The sequence below is a fragment of the Muntiacus reevesi genome, chromosome 2 (genome assembly GCF_963930625.1).
Source record: "Muntiacus reevesi chromosome 2, mMunRee1.1, whole genome shotgun sequence".
Taxonomy (NCBI): Eukaryota; Metazoa; Chordata; class Mammalia; order Artiodactyla; family Cervidae; genus Muntiacus; species Muntiacus reevesi.
This window is the reverse complement of record NC_089250.1, coordinates 170,456,351-170,475,994: the sequence shown is the minus strand read 5'-3', so window position 1 is coordinate 170,475,994 and position 19,644 is coordinate 170,456,351. Positions and strand designations below refer to the sequence as shown.

Sequence of the window (19,644 nt, the reverse complement as noted above, 5' to 3'; positions counted from 1 at the left end):
TCGGTGACCTGGCGGGGGTGGGGGAGGATTTCTTTCTTCCCAACAATGGGTGACAGCGAAAGGCCCAGTGTGTGAGTGACTGCAGATTTTGAAACTGGTACCCAAGTTGAATAGATGTTAGATGTGTACATATGACACCAGTTTTGTGAAGCAGAGGCTCAGACTGTTTTGAAGAGGGGTTGAATTTCAGCAGCTTTCATTACAAAGTTATCTTTTGATCATGAACTTTGCTGTCCAGTGTCTGAAAAATTAAACCCGGAAGACTCTATGAGTTAAGCCTAAAGAAATATGCGCCACCAGTGGAGAGCAATGCTAATGTTTAACTAGCTGGAATAGCTGTTTGCTTAGCGGAGAATGTTCGGTATCTGACAGAAGGGACAGCTCTCTTATTAGTAATCAAATAGGGTTGACCAGTTGTGGCCGTCACTCAGGCAATTGAGAACAAGTTCAACACTGTATAGGACTCGAACTACAAAAATCAATATAATTATATTTGTTTTCAGTGTTGTGGCTATGGAAATTATATGGCCTTGGAGTGTTGTAACTGAATTTATTTTATTTTTTTGAATGACAAAAAGCATTTGAGCAGCTATGGGAATCTCGTCTGTGTATAAGATGGTTGAAAAGGCAGTGCGTGTGTTCTCGAAGTGCAGGATTGTGAAGTGTTTCATCTTTTGAGTTTTCCTCAATTTGCGCCGATTATAAATTATGAAAAGATGACTTGTTTTCAGCTCGTGAGGGTTTCGGCGTGGTGTGGTGATGAAGCGGCCGTGTTGACTGAACTCACAGTTTGGATGCTGTGTGTTTACTGCAAATTCACTCTTGGTTTATGCGACGTCCAATCATTTATTGACTGTTGATACTGAATGACTCTTGATACTGTTTTTATCACATGATGGAAACAACTTCCTTAGATATGCAGAAATGTTCTCTTCGATTCTTGTCTGAGTAAATGCTGTCTTATATTTGGTTAATTAAACTATGTGCAGAGATTACTGATACCTCTCTAACCTAAGAGAAGTATGTGATCATTTGATATTCTGGAAGCATGAGAGGAGGCTAAAAAATGTAAAAACATTTGGCTAATGGGTTTACCAAGTTTATTTGAATAAGGAGGATTGCAGCTCCATTTATGCCAGGCATAAATGCTTTGGAGGTCTTAATTATTGATGAAAAATCTGCTCTGCTTCTAAATTCCAAGATATGACAATTTTATAGGAATTTTAATCACCTTCCATGGTAGGGATTTTAAGGTAAGGATAGTTTTATGTAATGACAAATAGAATGTACATTTTTAGCATTCTTAAGAGAGCTGTCACTCATCATGACAAATACTGTCTGCATTTTGTTGCTTGATGTGAATCTTTGTGAAACGATTGTCGTGTTGGCACACTCTCCACTTTAAGGCGTGTTTCCAGGGGGCGGAAAACGAAGAGTTTAGTGTTCACTGGGGCAAGTTGTGTTAATCAGAGAAAGAAAGATGCCAATAGGAGGGAAATATCGTCAGAGTGATGTAGTCTTTTGCAACTGAGATGCCTTTCAGTTTCATAATGATAATCATTTCTGTGGCGTGTGTGTTGCCTCCTGAAATTAGTTGCTCATGTTGAGTTTCTAGCCTGGGCTTTCTCCTGAGTATTACAGAATAAAATATCCCATCAGGTTGGTGAGTCAGTCTACAGGTCCCCGTCAGCAATGTCATCACTTGGTTAGTTGGCTTAAAAAAGAATTATATACAATGTGCTTTGCCGGCTCCTCATGGCCTTTGGATACATTTAGCAGGTTCTGACCAGATAAGGCATATTTGTCCTGAGGATATAAACCAATAATTCCAACCTGAATTGAGATCAATGGGCCCACATTCGTTCTAACCCACACCGAGCATCTTGTGGCTCGTTGAGACTGCTTGTGTGCGTTATGAGAGCAGAGAATGGGCTTCGCGCTCTGGCAGGGAAATCACGTTCTATAGACTCTGATGCCTTAAGTCAATTAATTACACAATTCAGTTTAGTTATCTTTTTAGAAGCATTAAATCCTCACAAGCAGCATGGAAGACCTCTCTGTAAAAAAGAGGGGCGGGTGGGAATGAGGATATTTTACATTACAAAACCTTATAATTTATGGTGAAGGTTTCACTTATGTTAACTGTTTTTTTCCTCGTAAAACAGTGCTTTTTTTTTTTATAGCTTCACAAATATAATTATATGGGGGGGTGTATTTAAAACAACGTAACGACTGATAGGGTAAAGGCAAAACATAGCATTGTAAAGTCAAAACAAGAGATGCTGCAGAAGCAGCAGCTGTGGTGGATGGTGGTGAGGTTCAGAGAGCCAGATGCAGGGAGGGAAAGGCACGTGTGTGTGTGTGTGTGCGTGCACGCGCGCGTGTGCACGCGCACTTGCACATTCATGCACACAGCCTCACACATGTATATGCATGTGTGTACACCCATGCACACACCTACATGTGTGTATATGTGTGTGTATGTGCACACACCCATGCACGCATACCCGCATTTATGGATATACCCCTGTGTGTATGTGCACGTATCTATACACACATATTTTTTTTAGGGTATTGCTGAAAAGGGTGGGAGTATCATTTTCCTCATGGAATAATGTTTTCTGGGAAAACACAAAAGCAGATGGTCTTCATTAGGAACACCCATTGTCCGCAGATCCCAACTATGAGCAGATAAATCTCTCCTGTTTCAGCCGTACATTCCAAGGCCTGTGAATGATTACAGGATGTTGGTGTAGCTGCTAAACCAGAACCACGCTCTGCCTCTCGCCCTCCTCCCGTGCCACCCCGGTGTCCCCTGGACCCTCTGCGAGCGCCGGGGAGGGCCCACGCGGTCACCTCCCCTCCCGGGCCGGGCCGCCCTGGACCAGAGGTGCGGGGTCCAGCTGTTGCCAGGTGGAGAGGCCGGTCGGGGGCGGCGGGGGCGCGGGTCACACACCGCGTGCTCGCTCGGCGGGGCGGGTCCAGATGGTGTCATCTCCGCGCCCCGCTCGCTGGCATCTCTGTGGCGGGCAGGGCCCCCTCCCCGGTAAATCTGGCATGGGCCTACGGAGTTTGCGAGACTTATCATTCCAAGTCTGTCCTACTTTCCTGTCTGGAAGCCAGACATCTGTTTATCCCATTTTCTTTCATACAGAGTTTGGAATAGCTTTAGTTTGAAAGGGGGGGGAGTTTTGTCATATTTAACAGCTGTTACAAAATTTCAACCCTGTGGGCTCTGAAAATACTTTTCAGCTGACCTCAGATTTTTTTTATACATAATTGACACTGGGCTGTAGAGAAATATTATTGACTTAACCTCTCATTGTCTGCGATTTCACATGGTCTTGCTTCAGATGTGCTAACTGGCCGCGCGTTCAACTCCCCCCACTGTCCAGCAGGCCTCCAGAGCCTGCCTTTGATTCATTTACAAGTTTTAAGTTTGCACCTTTAACGGGATGGCAGAACGGTAGCGGAGACCCGATCGGAGGTTTTCTTTCTCTCTCTCTCTCCCTCTTTTTTCTTAGGCAACAGTGTTTCCTTTCACTTCCTGTCACAAAGGTCAAAGAGAGCCGACCTCTGCTGGCAGCGGTCCTCGCTGAATTATTCATGGCATTGACTTTTTGTCAGCACACACAGTTGTGCTCTGGGACATTTTATTCATTTACCTCATTTAAAGCGCCTTTCTGCACCTGTTCAAGTATTAATATCATGTAATTTGGGCCTAATGCCGATTTTGCTGAACACTCATTATATTTTTTATTAGCTATATTTCCAAACGATTATGTATGATTATTACCAAGCCTTACAAACAGCACCGGGTTATTCCCTAGCCCCTTACATCTTCTTGTCAGGTTGTTTTCAGAAGCAGGGAGGATAAACATTTGACCAGTCCCAATGTTTTTATTCCTTCTCCATCTCCAAGCGGAGAACTTAAGGCTCCCTCCCTCATGGCTTTGCGCGAGCGTGATTAAATCCAACTCCGAGGGAACTGTACAAATGCCAACATTTATAAGGTCAACGCTTTTGTTAAAAACGCTATGTAAATGAGGGTCTGCAAAAAGGGACATTAAATAAAATTAAATTCATTGTCTTCTTTAATGTCATTTACATTTTGGCTAAGCCCTGGCCTGTCAAGGAGGATTTTAAAAATAATTTTAATTACACATCATTTAGGGATCCAAGGTTTTCTATGCAGTAGCATTTGGATAACCTGCAAAACGGAGACTGTTTATTAACTTCTTAAACGGCAACTTGTCATTTCATCTGCATAAGGCAATGAAAACAGTGTAGTTTGGTGTTAATTTCTCCTTCTCGGTTTTCTGAAGGATGTGAATATAATTATCAGCCGGCAGTCCTGGGATCCCCGAGTCCTTCTCTGGGTCTTGGCTGTGTGTTTTGAGACGCTCTTTGGTCCAGGATCTGTTTTAATACATTGGAGCTTCAGTGAAGGAAAAATATTGGCTAGAAATTTGGCAAGGTGAAAACACACTTTGGATGAGCGGACGTGGCTACAAAGAATCTGATTTTGCCTGGCACCGGCCCCATTTGGCTTCTCGGTGCTCAGGTGTGAATGGCTGTTTTATTCCCTGGCACGCTAGTGGAGAGAGGCAAAAAGTTCAGCGAGCTCATTCAGCCTTTAAACATTTTTTTTTCCCCATAAACTTCTGAAAATAAACAGAAAAGGAAGAGCTGCATTATTGAGCCACAATGACATGCTTTCATTTCAACGGGGAGACACCAGGAACAGTCCCCACTTTGTATGTTTTCTCCCTGGAAGCCCGGAGATTAGAGAGTTGACATCACACACGCTAGGTCTGAGGCTGCCTGCCACCGTATGCCAGCGTGCAGTCGCCGGCCACGGCCGGGCAGCCACCGCCAGGCCCAGCGCCTGCATCTCTGGTCGAGGCCCAGGAGGCCTGCAGAGATTTATGGCCGCCTGGCTTGGCTGAGGACTCCACAGCCAGGCCCATCGAAGGCCGGGTTTTCAAACCAGCCACACACCCATCATGACTTCCGCAGCACTCTGAAACAGCCCTGATGCTGTGCAGGGAGAAGCTGCCTGCCGGGAGCCGGTAGGAAGATACAGGGGCGAGGGGAGGGGCCGGCCCAGGGCTGTCAGAAGCTATAGTCCAGGAGGTATGTTGACGCAAGCCATCCCGCGCCTCTGTGGCAGGCTTATCAGGTGAAAAGCAAAGATATCGCCAGTGCCTGTAATTGTGTTAGGATGGTTTGGATGAATTGGATTACCTTATGGAAAGCCGTCCAAACTCCGGGTTCTGTTACACATGCTTACAGGAAGCAAATAATTACTCTCTCTGCACCAGAAGATAATTGGGGCTGGCCAGAGGCCTTCTCGTGCCGTGAAGAAAGGGGAGAGGCTGGCCTTGTCAGAGCGTTTAGGGGCGCCCCAGGGAGGACGGGGACCCTGGCTGCAGAGAGGCGGTGCCCGTGGATGAGGCGACTTTCGGTTACCGTTTTCAAAGATGGTGAATAATTGATCAGAATTCAAACTCATGGTGGCAACGGGAGGCACGTTGCAGGAGATAAAAATCCCCAGCTCTAATGATGGAAATTGTCGTTGCAGACAGGAAGTGATTGACAAGTCGGGGTACAGGAAGTGAAAACTCAAGGAGCTTAACCTGTACTTGGCAAAGCTTCTGGAGCTTACACTTGGAGAAAATGAAAACCATTCACTCCGTCACCGCGCCGGCACACAAGCGCCTCTTGTTTGTTTATCTTCAGAGCAAATCTCCCAAAAATGTTTGTGGTCAAAACTCTATATAATGAGACATTATGCTGGTATTATTAATGCTTTCAAATAAAAATATGGCTGTAATTTAGAAAAATAAGCAGAGGAATTTTATGTGTTATGGGTTTTCTCGGTCGTATTTTATAAGCTCCTCAGACTTGGGGGGTAACTAGCGTTCATTAGATTGTAGAAGCCGGAGAGGAGTGTTTGCAGAACTGTTGATTCAGAGAAGTCAGTAGTATCTGTCAACTTAATACATGGTGTGGGTTTGCAAACAATTCGGTGCAGAGGCCTGGGTGCGGCCGCGGGGGTGGTGCAGGTAATAGGGCCGCTCTTTCATATTTTGCTTGTTTCTGAATCACTCATTTCCCCTTCCCTTTAAAAACAAAAACAAATGAAAAATATCCCTCTGTAATGCCTTCGCGGGAAGTTGCTGGGCTAGAAAATGCTCAAAATGCACGCGGGGCCGGGGTGCCAGGGTGGATGGCCGGCACCCTCAGAGCAGCGGAGGGGGGGCGCGCCTGGCTTTCCCAGTAATTCACGAGGAAATGAGTTTAACATGTGCGGAAAGGCAGGGGCTCCAGGGGCGGTGGTGCAGGACCCGGAGCCCAGGCCCCGCTGGCGGAAGGAGTCGGCTCCAGACAGTCTCTGCTGCGCGCGGGCCGAGCCGCGCGCACATCTGGGGAGGGGCCCGCGCCGCCCCGGCCGCGCCCCGCCCCGCCCCGCCCCGCCTGCTCCGCCTCGCCTGGGCTTTCTGCCCCTGCTTCGCTCGCGGCAGAAAGCAGTGGAGGGCAGGGTGCCATGTTAAAGAAGCCAGACAAAAACTTGGGCAGTGATTAAGGCCCCGAAAAACGCTTGCCCTTGTGATGACGGATTCCCCAAGTGGGGGGAGGGAAGCCGACCTGGACCGTCCAAGCCTGCCGTGCCAGTTCAGGGTTGCATCCGCGGCTCAAAGCCACTGCCAAGTCCCCCTTGCTGGGAGCCCTTCTGACAGCAGCTTCCGCAGAAATGACCAGTCTGGATGGGATGGAGGGGCCACCTGAGGGTGACTGACATCTGTGGGGCGCCCCTGTGGGGTTCGATGATGGGCAGGGTGGGCAGCCAGGCCACCCTGACTCCGGGCTGAGACAGGGCCTGTGCAGACAGACCCTGGGTGGGGGGAGGGCACCCCCCTGTTCATTTTCTATAACATCCCACAAGAGCCCCTTGACCCAGGGGAGGGGCCAGGGGTGCAGGCCTCTTGAGGAATGGGGGTTCCTCTTTAATGGTCCCCAAAGGTTTCCAAGATTCTCAGCGTCATGGGCTGTGGTCAGGAGCTGCCCACTTGCTGTTCTGGCAGGTTCATGCAGATGCGCCTTCCAAGGTGTCCTGGCTCAGAGCCGCATGTCCAGCTCCGCAGAATGACCTCTCGTGGCCAGGCAGAAAGCCGGGGAGACCCAGGCCGGTGCCAGGAAGCGGGTGGCTGTGGGCAGGACACTGAAGCCACACCTGCCCCAGGGATGGTCCAGGCCAAGCTAACCTTTGTTCCTCTGCACTTGCTTGCAGATTCCCAAGTGCTTTGACAATATTTTTAGAAGAACTTAATAGACTTTACTTTTTAGAGCAGCTTTAGATTTGCAGAAACATGGGCAGAAATTAGACCCCCGTATTAACAACCCCCTTTCCCTTTTGGTGCCGTCTTGTCGTAGGTGCACGGATACGGTGGGTGAGCCTGTGTGGATGCGTTGTGACTAAGTCCGTAGTTTACACTAGGGTTTACTCCGGGTGTTGTATAGCCTGTGCATTTTGACAGACGCATGGTGACGTGTATCTGCCACTGCGGTGTGCTGCAGAATCATTTCTCTCCTTGCCCTGAAGATCCTCCGTGCTGGCTGTTTGTCCCTCCCCAACCTCCCCTCCCAGCAACCTCTGGTCTTTTTACTGTCTCCATACTTCTGCCTTTTCCAGAAAGTCATACTTTCCAGCTGTAGGTTGGAATCCTACAAGCATGCTGCCTTTTCAGACTGCCTTCTTTCACTCAGGAATATACATTTAAGTTTCCTCCATTTGTTTCTGTGACCCCATAGCCACTGCAATACTTTATGAATTCCCCCTTTTTCTTCTTCTTAAAGGTTTCTGGACATTATTTTTTCTTTCACTTGCTGTCTTGGTGTTTTTGGGATAAACTCCTGAGCCTATGGCAGCACATAGTGTCTTGATGTTTGGATGTTGTTCATGGGGTTCTTGTCACTTTGGAAGCTTGCAGGTCCCATCCTGTGTTTAAATGAAGTAGTTGACTCCTTTTTCCAAAGAAATGAAAACATTTCTGCTTTTCACCAAATATTTATTAACATGACATGACTCAATTGTGCTTATTTTCAAAGTGATTTTTCCTCCCTAAATAATAATTTTTTTGAACATTTAAATCACACAGTCCATAAAAGGAGAATGATTAAATTATTGGGAAGGCAAATGTGCTACACTGTGGCATAAAAAGCAGAATGAATTCAGCCCTGAGTGTAGGTGTTGGCTTTTTTGGTTTAATAAATTAAACTACAAATTTTCCTAATTGCCAAACAAAATGTTAGGCCGGCTTTAGCCATTGCTGACAGTAAAACACAGCATAAAACCTGCTGAGAGTTATATGTGGTATTTAATACGAGACAGAGTAATGCAGGGGTTTTTATGGTTAAGTATGAGTTCACACCCACAGCATTTGTTTCGCATTAGGAAGGGTTTGTAAATCAGATCAGTGCACGGGGATGGGGTGGTCCCGGCAGCCTCCCCGTGTCTCCTTCCTGGGATTTGGTGATTGGAAACGCTGCCAAAGGGAGCTCCCCGTCCATTTCCATTTTCTCAATGAAGCGATTCGTCCTCTGACATGAGGAAGATTGGGTCAGGAAATAAGTGGGGGATTGGATCAGACGTGCAGCTCATCCCCACCGTCCGAGGTCGTGGGCCGGATCTGGCCGCTGGGCAACAGCCATCAGTTACTGAGATGCGGGCTGCCCGTTGGTCCTTGGCCAGCGGGGGCCCCAGGGAAAGGTGGGAAGGATCTGGGGAGGTGCTTTCAGGGGAGAAAAATGGCAATAACTATCATTTATTAAATTTGACAAGCGGCTTCTAAATATAACAGCCCTTTCCCCAAAGATCATTCCTTTGAACAAATAAATGAGTTATGCAAGTTAATAAACGGCGAGTCTCCCATCCAGAGGTATGCCTTTGTGTGGCTCAGAAAGAGCCCCTGTTCTCTTGGCTCCCACTGCCCCAGCGAACGACCGATGCTCCGCGTCTTCTGCTGGTCACCCAAGGTTTTGTGCTGGACTCGCCACTCTCATGGAGCCTGTGGCAGGCCATTGACAGTCTAAGAAAAGCTTTACAGTAAAAATAAACTTGCCCTGGTTCTGAATAGTAAGTATGACACAAGAGATTGGCTTTATAGTTTTACAAGGACCTACGCACAAGATCGTGAATAAGGCTCTCTAAGCGTATTTTAAGTTGAAGAGGAAAAAAAAAATTGGCTCTTACAAGTCCTGTGGTCAGAAGCACATTTGCGGGACCAGGGGCATTTGTCATGACAAGTGACTGCTGCCCGTGTTTCCTAAGACCCATTATAATTATTCCCAGCAATTAGAGCATCCAGAACCCTACTCCAGCCCCAAACACATTTGTTCCCATTTATTAGACTGTGAGCAGTAACTAATTTACATTGTTTCAGAGTTGTGTGTTATAGTAATTTATTGCGTGTGCTGGGGGTCAAACAGAGTTGACCAGTCTGCTGGGCAGCCCCGCGCAGGGCGGGGACGGAGGGTCTTAGAGACCTGGAGGCAGCAACGCCAGGAGCTTGTGATTTGAAAACCGCTCCGGCCTTTTTAATCATGTTTTGATTTATTCTCTGTTATACCACTTGCTTCACTGTTGCTCCTTTTCAGTGTTTGAACAAATCAGAGCCGGGGAACAGGATTTTTTTTTTTTTTCCCTGAAGGAAATGGAAGCGATATCTTCTAACGAGTGGAAACTTTTACTAATGCCCTGAATAAAATATTTGTCAGCGGCCTCCACTAAACGTAGAAGCACTCCGCAGAGGAAACAATGCCTTAACTGTTCCCTTCTCATCATAGCGGGTTTCGTTATCAAGTTGAGGAAAAAGGCTTGTTTAGGCGAAAATAATGATCATAAATAGAGCTGTATAGTGGGGCTCGGAGGAGGTGGTGACAGTGCCTGCTATCAAGACCTGCAATTCCAAGGAAATATGAGTGTTCTGATCCAGGGAAGCAGTAATTATCTTTTTGTGAAGAATGTACAATGGTGTCGGATGATGAATTGATCGCAGATTGGAAGCGTGGTTTAACTGTCATGTACAGAGATAAGAGGGAGCCCCGGGATTGCTCATTGCTTCTGCGAGTTCACAGCCAGCCAGTTTATTAGCACAAATCCCAAATGTTTAGTAAACTCATTAGGTCCCATCTAATGCTAATTTATCATCCTAGATGGAACCCTAGCAGTGGAGGCCGAGGACTGTACCGAATCCGCGTGATTTACAGAGCTTTCTGATCAATCACCTTCTTTGCACTGGCCATTTTTCTTCAAATGCTTTAAACGGGCCTGAATGATCCATAGGATTAGGCCCTGGCAATCGGTTAGGGTTCTCCGAGTTATCTTCCCCGGGATGGTTATCTGAAAGGTTAGGAAACCCTGCATGTTCTGACGTGGATTGGGGGGGGAGGGGGCGGGGGGCGGCCTTCAGCTTTGAATTGCATTTCCGCCTCCCCCGCCTCCCTCACCTTTACCTCCACCTTCCTGCTCCCACACCCAGCCCCCCCCCCCCATTTTTCCTTTTCCTTTTACAATCCAGCCAGAGTCGAATTCAAAGAATTTCCTTGCAAAATCAGTTTACCGAGAAATGCATCATGGTCCATAAATGTCAAGTACAGTTTATTCTAAACTTCAGACAGTGTTTTTCTTTTAAAAAATCAAGCTTTAAATGCCCAGTTCTCCTGACATTTTCGTACATATTCTATAGTGTTTTCGAAGAGGATAATAACCTTTGCCTGATCCTAGGCAACAGCTGCAAAGATAATGAAATTCTTATGATATTTCACCAGGTAAAATGTGAATTGCAGAAGAAAAGCTATTGAATTTTTATGGATCTTAATCGCATAAAATGAGATTCATGGGGCATACGTATAACTATACTCAGTGGGCCAGCTGGCTGCAGTTGCGGGGGGATGGCGAGCTGCACGAGGGGCGCTCCAGCTCCCACTCAGAAAATGCTCCCCAAACGCTGCCTTCAGCTTGCCCTAAGAGTGGTAATGAAATATGACAGAAATTTCCTTGTGCTGGATCAGTGGCAAGAGAGGTCCTGCACGGCCTGTATTAATTCATCTGACTTATGTTCCAGGTCTTGATTTACCTTATGATTAAAAACTTCTGCAGGTTTGCTCACCAATTGAAATCAGATCTCATCTGCAGCCAGTGGTATTGATCCCTATTTAACATCAAGGCTCAGAATTGATTGGCATTGATTAACAATAAAAATGCTCTCCTCCACGTCCAGCTGCCAGGCCACTGTTGAGAACGAAGTGCACTGTGGTCCCGTCCTCATTGACCACTCTGAAAGGAGACACGGCTCCCGCGCCCCAGATAAACAGTATATTTTAATGTTATTGTAACGGGATGCCGGACCGGCAGTGCAAATTGATTTTGTTCTTGTTGTATGAGATAAATATCTTTAATAAAATTCTCATTTTATTTAGGATTTCACAGGAATAACTTGATTACTAGAATAATGATATTTTTCTTTTCCCACGCTGTGAGAAATGGATTAAAACATAAAGGCTATGATAGCATAACGCTAGAAATGAAACGTTAATCAACTCAGAAATCACGCACAGGCGGGACAGCTGGGGGTGGGGAAGGTGGGGGCGTGTGTATTTCACCCCTGGAATCACAGGCCACACCTCGCTTGCCATGGGTTTCACGAGCACTGAGCAGTTTCGGCTGGGTCTGCTGGCCCAGGCCTGTCACGTGCTGGAGGCCAGCTTCTCTCCATAATGTCGTGTGAACATATGGTCCCACAGAACTCGGCACAGAAAAGCTGCTATGAGGGGTCCAACCCGAAAGCCTTAAAGAGGCTGTGTGTGTGTTTCTGCCATGTTTTGCTCACTGGCGTAGACGCGGCCGGTCCAGAGAATTTCTGACTGTTCCTATAACTAAGAGCCGAGCGAGGAGAACCAGTATTTAGGAAAATCAATCAGGAGTGGATCGCACGCTAAAACTTTGGCCGTGCCTGCTGGGGACTCGCCTTGTTCCCAAGCCCGCCTGGTAACGCCGGCCAGCCGTTGGCGCTCATCCTGAACGGCCAAGGGCGCTGGAGGCCAGGTCCAGCTGAAAGAAATTATCCAATCTCTAACATCCAGAAGTTTACAGTTATATAATGATGGAGAAAACCGCAAATCCCCAGGGATGTCAAATTTTAGAGATACTTTTAAAATGAAATTATCCAGCCAAGCCTCTAAGACAACCTTCTTGTGCTTAAGACAAAAACGACAATCTGGAATTCATTTTTGTGTGTGTGTGTGTGTGTGTGTGTGATAGGGCAAATCCAATTTGCTTCTTTAACTGTTGATTAAGGAATCGGTTCTACAAGGCTGTCCCCCCTATAAGTATTTGCTGTTTATTTGTCTGTGGAGAGTGGCTGGAATCCTCTCCAACTGGGAACACCGGGGCAGGCACGCTGTAATGAAGAGCCTCCTGGCAGCATGCAGACACCCTGACTGGCCTTGTTTGTGTGGAAGAAATAGTTGGCTTTTTGTGCAGCCGGGGGAGCTTACAGTCACTTCCCATCAGGCGGACAGAGCAGCAGAGGCCGGAGGACCGAAACCTGTCTCTCGACAGCCTTTCTTTTAGAACCTGGAGGAAGACACCCGTTAGAAAGCCATAAATAAGGAAGCACCCTAGATCAGAAGGTTTCTTGCTCTGAGGTCCACTGAACTCACATCGCTGTGTGGTCGGCGTCAGAGGCTGGCCCAGGTGACCAGCTTCCAAGCAGATGCCCGTTACCTGAGCATTCTGCACAAAAAAATGGGCCTCCCCTCACCCCCCACCCCGGTTCCGTGTGCACGGGAGGAATGACTGTATTGGTCTTTTAAAATCTTCGTAAATATTTAATACAATTTTCCATTGAGTTCATTTAAAAATAAGATCTTGTCGATGATGGATTCAAATGCGGTCACCAGATTTGCAAACAGGAAGCGTTATATGGAAGAAATAAATGTTATGGTTGAATGCTTTTGCGAGCAGAGATCCTGTCTCTGAAACACTCCCCGTTTGGAAGAGACAGGCCCCACTCCCGCCCTGCGCCCCCACCCCCCGGGGGCCTGAATTACCCGCTTCGCAGGTCAGTTTCACAGGGCAGGCCTGGAGCTCGGGGTGCCCGTTGTCATCCTGGGGGCTGTCTTTCAGGCAACGGTGGCTGGGAGCCCTGGGAAAAGGGCCGTGGTGACACGTAGATTTGTTTTCCTTTTGTTTGGAAGGAACTGAGAAGCCACCCCCTCCCCAGCATCGGGGTTAGATAGCTTCTCTGTTTTTGTGATTTGGGGGGAGGGGCTATTCCTGTCGACGCATCTGGGGTGGAAACAGCCAGAGCGGGGAGAGTCCTGGGCCGGCCACCCAGCCGGGGTTTCCCCGGCGGGAAGACGGTCTAAAATCACTCATCGTCCACGGAGACATGCATCCCCTGGATACAACCACGGTTCTGTGGTTGAAACGCAAAGCAGTTGGCACACCGGGGTCTACGGTGAGTGGCCGAAGGCCCCCGGAGGCGCCTGTGCCTTGGGTGGGGGGCCATGCTCCCTTAATGATGGGGCCCATAGCTGGAGGGACTGAGGACTGGGAGCCGGGAGCACCGAGCCTGCACTGGGGGCCTCCCTCCCTGCAGCAGCCAGTCCTGATCCATCTGACCCGTGAGCCCCCGGCCCCCTGTGATGGGGGGCGCCCCGTGCCCGCTATGGATGCCCAGCCCGTGTACGCTCTTCCCCCTGGGGGCTGACTTTGGCTGAGCCTCTCGTGAGTGTCTCCCCAGCTTCCGGCCTGTCCCAGGGGTCTGACCAGAGCATGGCCTGACCCCGAAACCTCCTGGTTGGATGCCTCCGAGGGTCGCCATGTCCGCCTGTCCCCTGCCCCCGGCGGCCCTCTGGGCGGAGTGCTGATCATCTCTCCCACCGCTCTCCTCGCGCCTGAGCTGCCTGCCTGCCTGGCCACCTCCGTCAGATGGCCTGGCCCTTGGGCCCCGAGGCAAGGCCTCCCCCTCCTGCTTTCTGAAACCCTGGGGCCCGTGTCCCCGCTGCCTCCCAGGGGCCCGCGGCCATGGACCAGAGCCACCTTTACTGCAGTTCTGTGGCCCCAGCCCCGGCTTGAGGGCCGTTCCTGGGTGATGGGGCCCCTGGGGGGCAGCCCGTGACCCCGCAGAAAGGCAAGGCCACCTGGCAGCTGAGCGCGCCGGCTAGGCTGGGACGGAGATGCGTTCCCGGGCTTTCATGCCTCCCGCTTCTGAGCGGGGCCCCTGAGCCCCAGCCTGGCCTCCTGACACCACGGCGGCCCTGAAAGCCGACACTCCTGCTAAGTCGCCCTAAGCTGCTGCGGGCCCTTTCTTGCTTCCAGCCTGGGGCCCGCCAGCCCGCCAGCCGTCGAGTCTGTGCTGACTTACCTCACTTCAACCTGCCTACCAAGGGTGGGATGTTTCACCCTCCCAACTTAAAATACATACAGGAGGAGAAGGGGGCAACAGAGGACGAGGTGGTTGGATGGTATCACCGACGCAATGGACACGAGTCTGAGCAGGCTCCAGGAGGTAGTAGTGAGGGACAGGGAGGCCTGGCATGCTGCAGTCCGCGGGGTGGCCCAAGAGTCGGACACGACTTAATGACTAAACAACAATAACATATGTCTGTGCTTTGTCGCCCAGTGTTCCCAAGCGGGGTCCCAGGGAACAGAAGGGCTCCTTCCTGTCGATGGGGCAGCCTCAGACCCGGGGTGCAGGTCCACCTGGTTGCACCGTCTGGGTCAGCCCGCTGTGACCAGTCGTGGGTGCCCCTGGCTGGGGGAGCTGGATTTGGGCGTCAGAGGCAGCCCTGGTCTCAGGTCTCCAGGCTGGGTGCGCCTCGCACAGCCTGGGCCTGACTCTCCGTGACCCTTCCTGAGGCCCAGTGGACTCTAAGGGTGCCCACAGGAGGGACGAGGCTGTCTCCTCCCCACCCGACCCATGCTGTCACTCCTCAGCGGGTGTGAGGAGGAGTGTGGGGCGGCAGTCACCTCCTGACGAGTGACGGTGGTGTCACAACTAAGCCGATCGTAGCCACTCGTGTTTGCTGAGTGTGATCACAGCCACTCGTGTTTGCTGAGTGTGATCTCAGCCACTCGTGTTTGCTGAGTGTGATCACAGCTACTCGCAGCCACTTGTGTCTGCTGAGTGTGATCGTAGCCACTCATGTCTGCTAAGTGTGATCACAGCCACTCGTGTCTGCTGAGTGTGATCGCGGCCACTCGTGTCTGCTGAGTGTGATCGCGGCTACTCGCAGCCACTCGTGTCTGCTGAGTGTGATAGTAGCCACTCGTGTCTGCTGAGTGTGATCACAGCCACTCGTGTCTGCTGAGTGTGATTGTAGCCACTCGTGTCTGCTGAGTGTGATCACAGCTACTCGTGTCTGTTGAGTGTTATCGTAGCCACTCATGTCTGCTGAGTGTGATCACAGCCACTCGTGTCTGCTGAGTGTGATCACAGCTACTCGTGTCTGCTGAGTGTGATCACAGCTACTCGCAGCCACTCGTGTTTGCTGAGTGTGATCATAGCCACTCGTGTCTGCTGAGTGTGATCACAGCCACTCGTGTTTGCTGAGTGTGATCACAGCCACTCGTGTCTGCTGAGTGTGATCACGGTCACTCGTGTTTGCTGAGTGTGATTGTAGCCACTCGTGTCTGCTGAGTGTGATCACAGCCACTTGTGTCTGCTGAGTGTGATCACAGCTACTCGCAGCCACTCGTGTCTGCTGAGTGTGATCGTAGCCACTCGTGTCTGCTGAGTGTGATCTCAGCTACTCGTCTTTATTAAGTGTGATCACAGCCACTCGTGTTTGCTGAGTGTGATCGTAGCCACTCGTGTCTGCTGAGTGTGATCTCAGCTACTCGTCTTTATTAAGTGTGATCACAGCCACTCGTGTTTGCTGAGTGTGATCGCAGCCACTCGTGTCTGCTGAGTGTGATCGCGGCCACTCGTGTCTGCTGAGTGTGATCTCAGCTACTCGTCTTTTTTTTTTTTTTAAATATTATTTTATTAGTTGGAGGCCAATCACTTCACAACATTTCAGTGGGTTTTGTCATACATTGACATGAATCAGCCATAGAGTTACACGTATTCCCCATCCCGATCCCCCCTCCCACCTCCCTCTCCACCCGACTCCTCAGGGTCCTCCCAGTGCACCAGGCCCGAGCACTTGACTCATGCATCCCACCTGGGCTGGTGGTCCGTTTCACCATAGATAATATACATGCTGTTCTTTCAAAACATCCCACCCTCACCTTCTCCCACAGAGTTCAAAAGTCTGTTCTGTACTTCTGTGTCTCTTTTTCTGTTTTGCATATAGGGTTATCGCTACCATCTATCTAAATTCCATATATATGTGTTAGTATACTGTAATGTTCTTTATCTTTCTGGCTTACTTCACTCTGTATAATGGGCTCCAGTTTCATCCATCTCATTAGAACTGATTCAAATGAATTCTTTTTAACAGCTGAGTAATATTCCATGGTGTATATGTACCACAGCTTCCTTATCCATTCATCTGCTGATGGGCATCTAGGTTAGCTACTCGTCTTTATTAAGTGTGATCACAGCCACTCGTGTTTGCTGAGTGTGATCGTAGCCACTCGTGTCTGCTGAGTGTGATCACAGCTACTCACAGCCACTCGTGTTTGCTGAGTGTGATCACAGCCACTCGTGTCTGCTGAGTGTGATCACAGCCACTTGTGTCTGCTGAGTGTGATTGCGGCCACTCGTGTCTGCTGAGTGTGATCACAGCTACTTGTAGCCACTCGTGTCTGCTGAGTGTGATCGTAGCCACTCGTGTCTGCTGAGTGTGATCACAGCCACTTGTGCCTGCTGAGTGTGAAGTCAGCCTCTTCCCCAGGTACACCTCCATGACCCTGATCCTGCTGTAACCCTGTTGTTTCATCAGGTTTGGGGACATTCAGAGGCTCGTCTGAGGCCACGAGCTGGGAAGGGTACAACAGCCCAGGCCGAGGGGCCCTTCCTTCATCCCTCCCCTGCACAGCCCTGAGAGTCATGGGCCCGTGTCTCACGGCCCCGGGGACTCTGAGCTGGGCTTGCCCTTTCTCAGCAGAGCCCAGGGTGGGGTGTGTGTGACGGGCATGCATGGAGGGGACCCCCCACGGGTCTGTGTGGCGGGGGCGGGGCTGTGGATGGTGTGTGGGGCACAGCCAGCTGTACCCCGTGCTGGTCGGGTCTGCCGTGTGGACACCCGGGGCGTCTGTGTCCTGTTGTGGGCTGGAGCAGTGGGTGTTCAGGGCGGGGGCTCAGAAGTGGGTGTGATGGAGATCCCCTCACAGGGTCGGATGTCAGGAATGATGCTCCCTAGAGGTGGGTGCGGCCAGATGGGGGGCTTCCCAGCTGGCGATGGTGGTAAACAACCCACCCGCCAATGCAGGAGATGTGTGTTCGATCCCGGGGTCGGGAGAACCCCCTGGAGGAGGAAATGGCAACCCACTCCAGAGTTCTTGCCTGGAGCATCTCGTGGACAGCGGAGCCTGGTGGGCTAAAGTCCATGGGGTCACAGCGAGTGGGACACGACTGAGCGTGTGTACACGCGGCAAGAGGGACGTGTGTGTTAGCCACTCAGTCATGTCCGACTCTTTGTGACCCCCTGGACTGTGACTCGCCAGGCTCCTCTGTCCTTGGGATTTTCCAGGTGAGAATACTATGGTGGGTTGCCATGCCCTCCTCCACAGAGGGACACGGAAGGCCCTCTCTTCTAGGACAAGAGGCACCCACGGGGCTTGATGAATTGCTTGTAAGTTAGCAGGATGCTGGACTTAGAAACATCACTTATAAGAGCAGTTATAAATTTGGTTACGTTTTCTTCACCTATGGAAAATTTAAACATAGTCTAGCATCAGCTTGTATGTGACGGAAGTTCGCCATTGACACTGAAGGGTTTCCAGTTCCACATGGGACTTCTAATTCCATTTATCGATGAGAAGTGTGGGAAGGGTTTCAGTATGATTAGGTCCATGACTGGTGAAGTGCAGAGGTGTAAAGTTATAACACCTCAGATGTCTTCAGTAAAAAACGCAAATAATGCAGCAGAGTTGGCCGGGCCGGGCCTGAATTTCCCTTGAATCATTTCCTCACCGGATCTGGCAGAACAAACACAACAACAAAAAGCATGTCTTTAAGTGAAACCCTCACAGCACAAACTGTGATGGGTAGGAAAGTTCACATTCATCACCCAATGGTGGGCATGACATCTTTGATTGTCATTGTTGGTTATTTTTTTAGTTTTGATGCAGTCTTGAGGTTTTATGTAGACTTAAACCGTGATGCTGTTTTCAGGCTTGAAGTGATCCTCCGTGTGTGGTCCGTCACTTGTAAGGTGACAGGCGGACCCCTGAGGTGGGGGAAGGGGTCACTGGTGGGGTGGTGGTGGGGATTGTGAGGGCCTCCACTCAGGTTCTGTGCCCCTTAATAACCAAGGAGTCAGCTTTAAATCGCCTTGTTTCTGCTTTTCTGCTCTTGCAAAGAATGGCAAGTCTTAGGAAACTGTCTGTGTCCTTGCCCCGCATAGGTACTGCCTTCTGGTGGGGCGGGGGCGGGCAGAGATGATCTGTTGCAGAAATGTAGTGGACTTGAGGCTCCCGAGTTACTTTGTGCAGCGGAGCAGCTTTGCGTCCATCTGAAGCAGAGACACAAAGAGGCCTTGTTGTGTGGGACAGGTCAGAGGTTCAGGAGCTTTGAAAGGATCGAGTTGGGATAATTGAGTTATCAGATGCCAACTGGTCACTTCCGTGAGCCTGTGTCTTCATCCCCTGTCAGTCTGATGGGATCCAGAAGGCTGGCCAGTGGGTCCGGTCTGGTTCTGTCCCCAGAGTTCCCCGCCTCCCCAGGCTGAGCCCTGGAGAGCTCTGCGCCCTCCCCTCCCCCAGCTCAGGGGTCTCTAAGCACTTGAGCAAAGGCCGGAACCCGGCGTGGAGGAGCCCCCAGCCCGCCAGCTGCGGGCCATCCTTCCCCTCGGCCGACAGCAGGCAAAGATGGTCGCCCCCGATGGTCCACCGCCTACCTGCTTGTTTAGTCGTTTCCCTCTTTCTCCCACCGACTTAAAAAACACACACACAGAGTTTCGCTCTAGAGCGGAACGCTTTCTGTTTCATGGAGGGGTCCCTGGGAAGGCACCATCTCTAAGCCACCCTGGATGGAAAACGCACCAGAGGGTGGAGGAGAGGTCCTTCTCCCGAAGGCCGTTTGTCGTTTTGGTCTCTTTACAGTTTGTGTGGGCAGTTTCCGAGACAGTGTGGATGGCGTGCCAGTGAGCACATGGGAAATAATGTGTGCTACTTTAAAGTGTTTTGAATCATATATTTTATCAAAATTGTCCCTTGAGCCCACGAAAGAGAAAGTAACATTATTTAGGAAAAGGATGGTTTTTCATCATGCTCCACCTGTTAAGGTTGAAAGATGTGGGGATGGAGTGTTTCCCCTGGAAATCACTCAGAAATTGTCGTCTGGGCGGGAGCTGGCAAGAGCTGGGCCTGGGAAGGACACAGGCTTCCTGAGGGCCATGCCCAGTGGCTGTGGGGGCCCAGGATGGCTGGCCCGGGGGTGGGCAGTGCGGGGAGGGAGAGGGTCT

The 19,644-nt window shown here is 50.1% G+C and overlaps 1 protein-coding gene across 13 annotated transcripts in view; it reads left to right on the top strand.

Annotated features, from left to right (window-relative positions):
* Positions 1–19,644, top strand: part of EBF3 (EBF transcription factor 3) — a 124,669-nt gene that overhangs the window by 13,122 nt on the left and 91,903 nt on the right. The window lies entirely within an intron of this gene.